Raw genomic sequence first — 9850 nt, 5'->3', positions numbered from 1 at the left:
GCAGAGACACAGGCAGAGGGAGAAGCAGGCTCCATGCAGGGAGCCCGATGTGGGACTCGATCCCAGGTCTCCAGAGTCGCACCCTGGGCTGAAGGCAGCGCTGAACTGCTGAGCCACCCGGGTCACCCCAGATTTGCTATTAAAACACTTTTGTCCACTACCTCTTTATGATCTTTCCTAACTTACCACCAAACTAATTTTTCAAAAGGTAAGTAGTTTTACAATGAATTGATAAAAGATTTATTGAATTTTTACCCTGTGCACTGCTGAGTGCTGAGGGAGTATCTGCAGATAGCCCGACAGCCAAGGTTTTCTGCATTTGTGGCATTTACGTTGTCGTGAAGGAGAGAGCAACAGGCAACAAGCAAACCAACCGCCTGTCTGGATCACCGCTCAAACCTACCCAAGGCTTTGTCCCTCACTTCATTCTGGTCTCTTCTCTCATGTCACCTTATAGAGTCTTCTATGGGCATTTCAACTCAAATAGCACATTCCCTTTATCTTACTGACTTTTGCTTCCTTGCCCGGCTTGCTTTAGAGACTACAGTTACTTGTTTCTTATTTTAGCTATTTTCCCCGGTGGGAGGCAATCCTCTTGAAGCCAGGCAGGCTCCGTGAAGCCAGGGACTTTGTCCAGATCTCCAATTATCAGAGCTCTTTTCCAACCACACTAAGAGAAAAACAATGACAATGTGAGTAGAGGTTATTCCCCTTAAAATTACATAAGCAAGGGAATTATTTGAATTGTATTATTGATATGACAGATTTCTTTTTAAATGCACATTGCCCCTTGAGAAATCAGATAGCCTAGCCATATGAAGTCACGATGAAAAAAATGTAATATGTTCCCTCTTCAGGTAATTCTTTAGACTGTCCACATCTGTGTATGTTTTAGATGTCCCGATTTAGAAACAAATAAGTGGATAAATATTGTGGGTATGCACTGAGAATATTTTTAAATAGGCTATACACTCAAATACAGTTGGTAACCACTGCTCTAAGCATGAGTTTTAAGTTGTTTACTACAAAAGAAAATGTTATAGCTAAATTGTGCCCCATTGCCTCCAATTCTTATGCTGAATTCTTAACCTCAGGATTTAAGAATGTGACTGTATTTGGAGAAGACATACAGTCTTAAAGAGGTAGGGAAGTTAAAATAAGGCCACTAGTGTCAGCCCAATCCAGTATGATTGGTGTCCTTCTAAAAAGAAGAAATCTGGATACAGAGAGACACAGAAAAAAAAACACCTGAAGACACAAGAAGAAGACAGCCATCCCTGAGCCACAGAGAGAGACAGAAGAGACCAATCCTGCCAACACCTTGATCTTGGACTTCTAGCCTCTGGGACTGTGAGGCAATCAATTTCTGTTGTTTAAGCCACACAGTGTCCGGTATTTGCCTTAGTAGCCCCAGAAAGCTAATGAAACAGAAGATACAGATTTCTTTTTTTAATTTTTTTTTTAAGTAGGCTCCACACTCAATGTATGGCTAGAACTCACGACCCTGCAATCAAGAGTTGCCAGGTCTACCAACTGAGCCTACCACCAGGTGCCCCGAGACAATACAGATTTCTGTAAAATTCTGCACAAATGTGTCCTTATTCTTTCCAGTAAGTATTCAGGGATTTCTTTTTTTATATACATAAGTGTGTTTGTTATAGATATTTAAAATCTGATATTTTAAAATTATACCATATATGAATGATACATCCATTTAAATCATCTATGCCTGCATCTAGAAATCCCCAGACATAAATAACAGTTATCATATAGTCTGAGATCACTATATACATATACGTGTGTGTGTATCTGTGTTAAAATTCATGTAATTTATGTAATTATAAATTGGTCTATTCTTGCTAATTATTATAAGTGGAAAAATTCAATGCTCAAACGGAATAGTTTAGGGAAAAATATTTTTTCCCCAAATTGCAGGGGCTTTTTGTATGTTATTGAAATCTGTTTGTACTGAAGTTGAAACCAAGTAGACTGCTGGGAACGCATTGCTCAAAAGAGCCAACCTTTTTTGGTCTGTCTAGTGATACACTGAGCTCAGGATTATGAATGTGGGTTATCAAAAACACTCAACAGTGTCTCAGCCTCTGCCATGACCCAGTATCAGGCATCTCGTAGATGCTGTTGAAATACCAGCATTGCCAAATGAAACTGCTATCCAGAAACAAAGAAAAAAGATTGGGTTTTGTTCTACTTTCTGTGACAAACCAGTCACAAAATCTGTAAAACAATACAACTCCAGAACTGATGGATTCTAGCCAGGATTTAATAAGATATACATATATATGTGTGGTTAGAAATGCTCCAACTAAATTATTTGCGAATTCCAGGGTAAAAAGTAATTTACTATAGATGTTCAGATGAGCCAAACTGCACTAATACTAAAGAAAAATAAACCAGCTAAGGAATGTTCTTCTTTACCCACTAATATCCCTAGGATCCAGTCCAAGGTACTGGTTGACATTTTGGCTCACAGATTAGAAGGGTATTTAATGGTGTGAATCAAAGAGTAGATTTTCATTCAAAAGGATAACATTATTAATAATTTTATTGCATGCCATACATCTCAATCATCACAGTGGACAAAAAGGCACAGATGTTTTATTAGATGTTAAGAAGGAATTTATTAAATTAATTGCCATGTAAGTTTAAATTTAGTAAAATGTCTAATAGCAAGTAAATCTTTCCAAAAGATTAAGATATAAACTCCAAGGGGGAAGCCTAACATCAGTACTCTCGATCTTCAATTTCTCTTCTCTCCTTCTCCCTTGAAACAACTCCAGTAAATATTTCCCCCCCACCACTCTGCAAACACCGCTGTTGTAAAGGTCACCCTGGGTCGGTATCTAGTCCTCATTTTATTTGATTCATCTGCAACATTTGACAGAGTTGATCACTTTTTCCTGCATGAAGCCCTCTTTCCTCTGTATCCTAGGATAATGCTCTCTCCTGGTTTTCTTCCTTTCTCCTTCCTCTCCTTTGGTGGTTCCTCCTCTCTCTGGCCTCAGGAATACCCCAGATTTGTCCTTGGCCTACTTTTTTATCTACACTCATTGCAGATGATCTCATCCAGTTTTGTGGTTTTACTTGCCATCTACATGCGAATGCCTTCTGAACTTATCTCCCAGCTTCAGTGTCTACCCTAAACCCAGACCCTCTTGCCAAACTACTGCTCACCACCTCCACTGGTTTATCCAATAGCCCCTGCTGCAAATCAACATCACCAAAAACAAACTAATTTCTGCCTAGCCTCAAATAGACTCTTCTTCAAGGACCCTCATCTACCTTGCTCTTTTTCAGCTGTTTAGTCCTTCGAGTAATGCTTAACTGCTCTGCTTCTTTAGCCCACACCTTACTCCAATAAGTGTCAGTTTGTCTTTACTTCAAAACAGATCCACAATCTAATTTTTCTTACCAACTCTACCAGCTCCAAGCCACCATCATCTCTCTCCTGGATATTGCTTCATTAGGCGGTCAGGCTGTCATAGAATAGAATATAACACGGGTGCAACCAAGGTCAAAAGGCAGACAAACATCACACAGAGTATGATCTGAGGTCACCAAGAGCAAACAACATGTACAGCAGGCTTAAGTGCTACAGCAAGAAGAGAGAGTACACAAGATCCAGCCCCTTGCAATGTGTTGATCCCCTATGGTCAATGGATCCATTCTCCAGCTGAGGCGGGCATGCACTGCACTTTATAGTAGAAGGACTTAGACCCTGAAAAAGTGAGGTCTGAAATACAGAAAGCTGAGGGCATGTCCGAGGGCCACTGGCCATGGGCATAGCCAAGGAAAGTTTATGTGTCCGATATGCAGGAACAGGGGTATCCTGACTGTGCTCTGAGCTCTTTGTGTGCAATGGGATTGTGAGCTTGCCAGCTTATTCTGTACAAAGCACAAGGTTTTTTTAGGGAAAAGAAGAAAGGCATCAGCTGGGCTAGGATCCTTCCCTCACAATACTCTTGGTGGGCTTCTTCCTTGAGCCTGTTCTGCACAAAGAAGCTGGAATAATCCTAAAACAGTACATCAGAGCATCACACTTCTCTGTTTAAACCTCCTAGTGATTCACAATCTCACTCAGAATGAAAGCTGAAACTGTTATAATGGTCCAGAAGGCTCTACATCATCTCTGCCCCTTATTACCTTTCAGATTTTCTATTCGTCTTCCCGTTTTTTTTTTTTTTTTTTTTCCTCAAACTTATTCAGTTTTCTTCTACCCCAGAGCTTTGCACTTGCTCTTCCTAGAATTTCTCTGCCTGGAATGTTCTGGCTTCTTTATTTGCTTTAAGAGTGCTTAAATCATGCCTTCTCACCAGAGTCTTCCCCAACCATCCTCTCTAAGGCTGACACACAGACCTGGGCTTTCAACAAAGCCTACAGTATGTTGCTGTTTTGACCATATTTTTCTTGATAGCATGATCAACATCTAACAAACAATATATTTTACTTAATCATTCTTTGTTCATTACCTTTTAGAGTCTAGAATGTGAGGTTTTAAATTTCTGTGGACTTTCATTCACTGCTGCAACTTAGCCTAGAACAGTGCTTTCTTGTGTAAATAGGCTTTCAGAAAGTAGTTGTTGAATAAGTGCACATAATGAATATAACTATTATTGTACTTAATTCCACCAGATGGAAACATGGGTTATAACGAAGCCCTTTACAGTAATGATTTGAGGAGAGGCATTAATTTTAAGACTTATGGATGACTACATATGTTCCAAGAACATTCTGAAATAAGTTAATTCATTTCATTCTTACAAGAGCCTGTGTAGACAGATACCATTATTATCCCATTTTATAGATAATAAGACAGATAAACTGAGTGTATGGAGTTTCAGAATTGGTCAGTGACATACATAGGATATCCAAATAACCTAGTTTAGGTTTTATGCTTTAAACATCATAATTTATTAATTCTCTTCAGCAAGAGACTAAACCTGATCTTAAAGTTTGAGAACTTCATTTTCTAGTAACAGACATCCAAGCCAGATTAGTTTACAGGTCAAAAGGAACATATTGTCATATTTTATTAGGATAGAACTGGTCTCAGTGACTCAAGGGACTCACATTTTATCTTTAGGACTTTCCTTCTCCCTATTTAATCTTTGCTTTTCTGAGCATGTTTCCTTTCCTTTTTTGTTTAATGGTTTGCTTGTTTTTGTTTTGTTTTATTTTTTTGTCAGATTTTCTTCAGAAAATTGCAGGTGGGGGAGATTGGGAATAGCGCATGGGTCCTAAAATCCTAGATAGGAGAATGTCACCATCTCTCAGCATCAGTGTGTAACTGATCATCATTCTGATGATCTTTCTTTGGTGACATATCCGTTCTTGGTCTACCCACAGTAGCCAATGGACATTTTTTTGTCCACTATCACCTAGTTGGTCAGATGGCCAGAGTGTAATACCTCTATTTATTTGACCTTTAACAAAATCAGTACAAGTAATTAACTTGTCGATATTATAACAATTTCATAGTTAAACCTTTAAGATATTGGATCCATGTGTTATTACAATGTTAAACTCACTACTTAACTAAATAAATATATAAAAATGGGTCAGATTTAGACCAGCGAAATAAGTGCATCAAAAGTCAAAGACCATTAATCCAAACTGTATACCTAATTCAAATAACAAAATTAAATTAAAAAGTTTCATGAAATAGCGTCCTACTCTCGGATATAGAGTACCACCATGAAGCAATGAATGGTGGGAAGGGAACTGACAAATACTCACCATGGCAGCATATTGTCTAGCATTCTTCACTAGGGAAAGTATTTATGGACAAAACCTGAAGTGTGTTAATGCTGGACATTCACACTTCCTTGCTCCAAGCTTGTCTATATTCTATGTCACTATGCTTTCACCCTGTGCCCATCTCTCTGTGAAAAGCTGCTCAGGAGAAGACTATAATAATTAGCCATAGTACGTTTGTGCCTGTTAACTCGATGTTTTACCTTCCCTGAATTGCTTGGAATCATAACCTTATTTAAAGTTGCAACTGAGGGGCACCTGGGTGGCTCAGTGGTTGAGCATCTGCCTTTGGCTCAGGTCATGAACCTGGGGTCCTGGGATCAAGTCCCACATTGGGCTCCATGCATGGAGCCTGCTTCTCCCTCTACCTATGTTTCTGCCTCTCTCTCTGTGTTTCTCATGAATAAATAAATAAACTATTTTAAAAAATAAAGTTTGAGACTGATTGTCTATACTCTCTTAAGTTAAATGTAAGAATAATCACAAAAGTATGGGAGGAGGAGTTTTTGAGATTTGAATTTTTTCTTAACACATTTTAATAATTTAAAACTATTTTTAAAAACCATATGCATGTACACATACATGTACATATGTGACTAGACTTATCTTTTGATTTATATGATTGACTAAAATGTATGATAATTCTGTAGTTCAGTCTAGACATTAAAGGGAATTTGAAAAATATTTTAAATTGGATTCTATTTAAATTAACATTTTCTATGGCAACCTTTATAATCAATCCTCACAGTGTTTTTTATTTTTATTTTTTTTAATATTTTATTTATTTATCTAGAGAGACACTGAGAGAGAGAGGCAAAGATATAGGCAGGGGGAGAAGCAGGCTCTCTGTGGGGAGCCCAATGTGGCACTCGATCCCAGGACTCTGGGGTCACACTCTGAGCTAAAGGCAGATGCTCAACCGCTGAGTCACCTAGTCAACTTATTGAACATTTTCTTCCCACCAAGCAATTAGTGTTTTTACTCATGTGATGATAATTTAAAAGAACTACATTCTGACACTCAGCAACATGAGTAGAACTGTCATTAGTCTTGATTCTTTACTATTTGTGCCACCATACTAAGTTCAGAAACTATTGGTAATTGAGGAACATTTAATAACCTATGTGTCTCCTCTTTCAGACTTTATCTCAGTGTCTGAAATGACCAGCAATCATACAGTTATAATGTTATGACCATACTATCCTTACTTTTATTTTTCATTATTTATTATAACAATATTTACAATAAGGAATTATACTAAATTGCCTACAGTGGACAATTTATGACGAAGTCCAGATGAAAAACCTTGGCTACCAAACGTTAAGAATAAAGGTCCCAGTTGGTACTCAGGAGCCAAGCTAGAGTACAGAAGTGTTCAATCCAACACAAGAAGAACATGAAGCCTGGCTGACAGAACAAGGATTTCTTTCTCTCTCACTTCCTTGGGTGGATGGCACACCTCAACACTCAGCTCTACTGGCTTGGCCAGCCCAGGATTTAAGACCAGATCAGCAAAAGTCTGCAGGTACCTTAGGATGTTAGGAGATAAAAAAAGACTCTTGCCTGTAATAAGGTGTCTTAAATTACACCTATGTTTTCCACATAGAGAAGACACAGTCTAAACCAAACACCAATAAGGTGTGTGGATTGAGTATAAAAGGGATGGAAGGCAATGCAATCTTTTCAGACCTTATATATCTGGAAAAACTAATTTGGATTTGTTGTGAGGAAACTGACCAAAGCATCCCAAGCCCCATAGCTGTTGTGAGAGCATGGCCGTGTTGGTCTATGAGTCTGCCCTTGGATCCCTCCTTTGCAGACAATTCTTTGCCAAGTATTGCAGTAACAGCTGTGTGGCAGGAGAGCACCTGAAATATCAGACAACTTTATAACCTTGCCCCGGCCTCATGACTGCTAAAGAGCTCTTGTTGAACTTGTCTCTTCGAAAGGGGGAGAAAAAGCACTATGGAACTGATATTTATACCCAGAACTCATATCAAAGCTGACACATCAGATATACATTCAAACTACTATGCTGGGCTGTGATAATGATTATTCTGACTGTTGGTATCATTGTGTTCACACTATTACCCAGAAAAATTGCACCTTGAGATTGTTGTGTTGATTCAGATTTGAATCTATTCATGTCTAGAGCATATAGAGATACCAAAATAATTTCAAAATCTTTCCTCAGTGGAAAGATACGGTATCAGGCATATCTCTCTAAAGCAAGGTTGAGCTAACGCATAATTTAGTGACACAGGAGGAAAAAAAAAAAAACAAAAAACTTTAGTTAAACTTTTTTTTTTTTCCTTTAAGTAAAAAGCTTCTGAGGAAGCTAATTCCTCTGTCTTCACTTCTGGTACTGTTAATAATAAGAACAGTAGACAAAAGACAATTGGTTAGTTATAGTATAGGTTTCATTTTCCAAAAAAAGATGCCAGAAAATACTAATGTTTACCCATACTCACACTAGCCAGTACAAGGATATGGTTATTCTATCATTTGTGTAATAAAAATGTGAAAAGGCCAGTATTACAATACTGTTGGAGGAAAAATTGGAGAAATGTGCTGAAATCTTCACATAGAAAGACCAGAATGATGGACACAAGGAACCTGAGATAGCATCTAAGTCAGTCATTTGCAAAGGCCTGCAGCATCAGCATCATTCGGGAACTTGTTGGACATATACGTTCCGCCACTTGACCTCAAAGCCAAAGAATCAGAAACTCTGGGTAGAGCGTGGTATCTGTGTGCAAGCCCTCCTGTTGACAGTAATGCCCACTGGAGTTTGAGAGCCACTGATCCCATTCAGGGTCCTCACTTGGCTGAAGACTGAGGCTCAGACTGGTTACTAGATTCATCATTTTGGGCAAAGTGAGATTAGAAACCCAGTTTCTTTTGCCGGCGGTATTTGTTCTTTTCATACCTGAGCACTTGCTTATATTTTGAACTTGAGTCCTGAATTAAGTAATCATTTTCTTCAGAGAACAGCTGTGAGAACTTAGAGGTAAAAAAGTCTGCAGGGTAGAAACAAAGAAGCAGAACCACAGTGGTAGGATCATGTGTTTCTCGAGGATTTCAGCCTGAATTATTATCAGAGTCCCAGCATTCTGCTACAACTCTAGGGCACCAATAACATTAATTGCAGGTGTTTGTAATTAATGATTATAAAATTACTGTAGTCTTTTCTGCTTTTTCAGTTTTAGGTTGCTTGGATATTTTTCTCATATTTTATTCCATTTATGCTCTATTTTTTTTTCTCCAGATAGCATAAATTGTCAGGCCCCCTACACCCGAAAGACTAGGTCTGGGTTTTTCCAGCATCTACTGGAAAGATGGAGTCTTTGTTGACTATTCACATTTCAAAATGCTTTCATGTTGCCTATTAGCGATTATTAAGGTATTTCTTTCAATGTTTTTACTTTTTAAAGATTTTTATCTATTTATTCATGAGAGACACACAAAGAGAGAGAGAGAGAGAGAGAGGCAGAGACACAGGCAGAGGGAGAAGCAGGCTCCATGCAGGGAGTCCCATGTGGGACTTGATCCTAGGTCTCCAGGATCATGCCCTGGGCAGAAGGCAGCGCTAAACCACTGAGCCACCCGGGTTGCCCTCTTTCAATGTTTTTAAACTATACTTCTCATTTGGGAACTTCAAGATATCAAATTTTGTTATGTTTCTGAATGGAAGTTATTTGAAAGACTAAACCAATCACTAAACAAGTCTGAAATAAAGACTATTTTCAGTAAAAGCATTTCTTAATTTACATTTTTGATCATCTAATGGAGAGTATAAGATATTTACATTCCCTGGTTCTTGAAAGCTTTTAGGACAAAGTTCCAGGGATATATGCCTATATTTCTCTCCTGCTCAGCAAGAGCCCTTTTAAAAACAGGAAAGCAAACAAACAAACAAACAAAAACAAATAAATTATTATCATATGCAGAAAAGAGCATGATGTTTCAGAGTTAAATATAGCTATGAAGGCTATAAGATCCTGGATATATTACTTAACTGCTCTAGAACTTGGCTTTCCCGTTTGTGGACTGAGAATGATGATAATACCTGTCTCAT

This window comes from Canis aureus, chromosome 7, assembly GCF_053574225.1.
Source record: "Canis aureus isolate CA01 chromosome 7, VMU_Caureus_v.1.0, whole genome shotgun sequence".
NCBI lineage: Eukaryota > Metazoa > Chordata > Mammalia > Carnivora > Canidae > Canis > Canis aureus.
Note: the sequence above shows the minus strand (reverse complement) of the source record.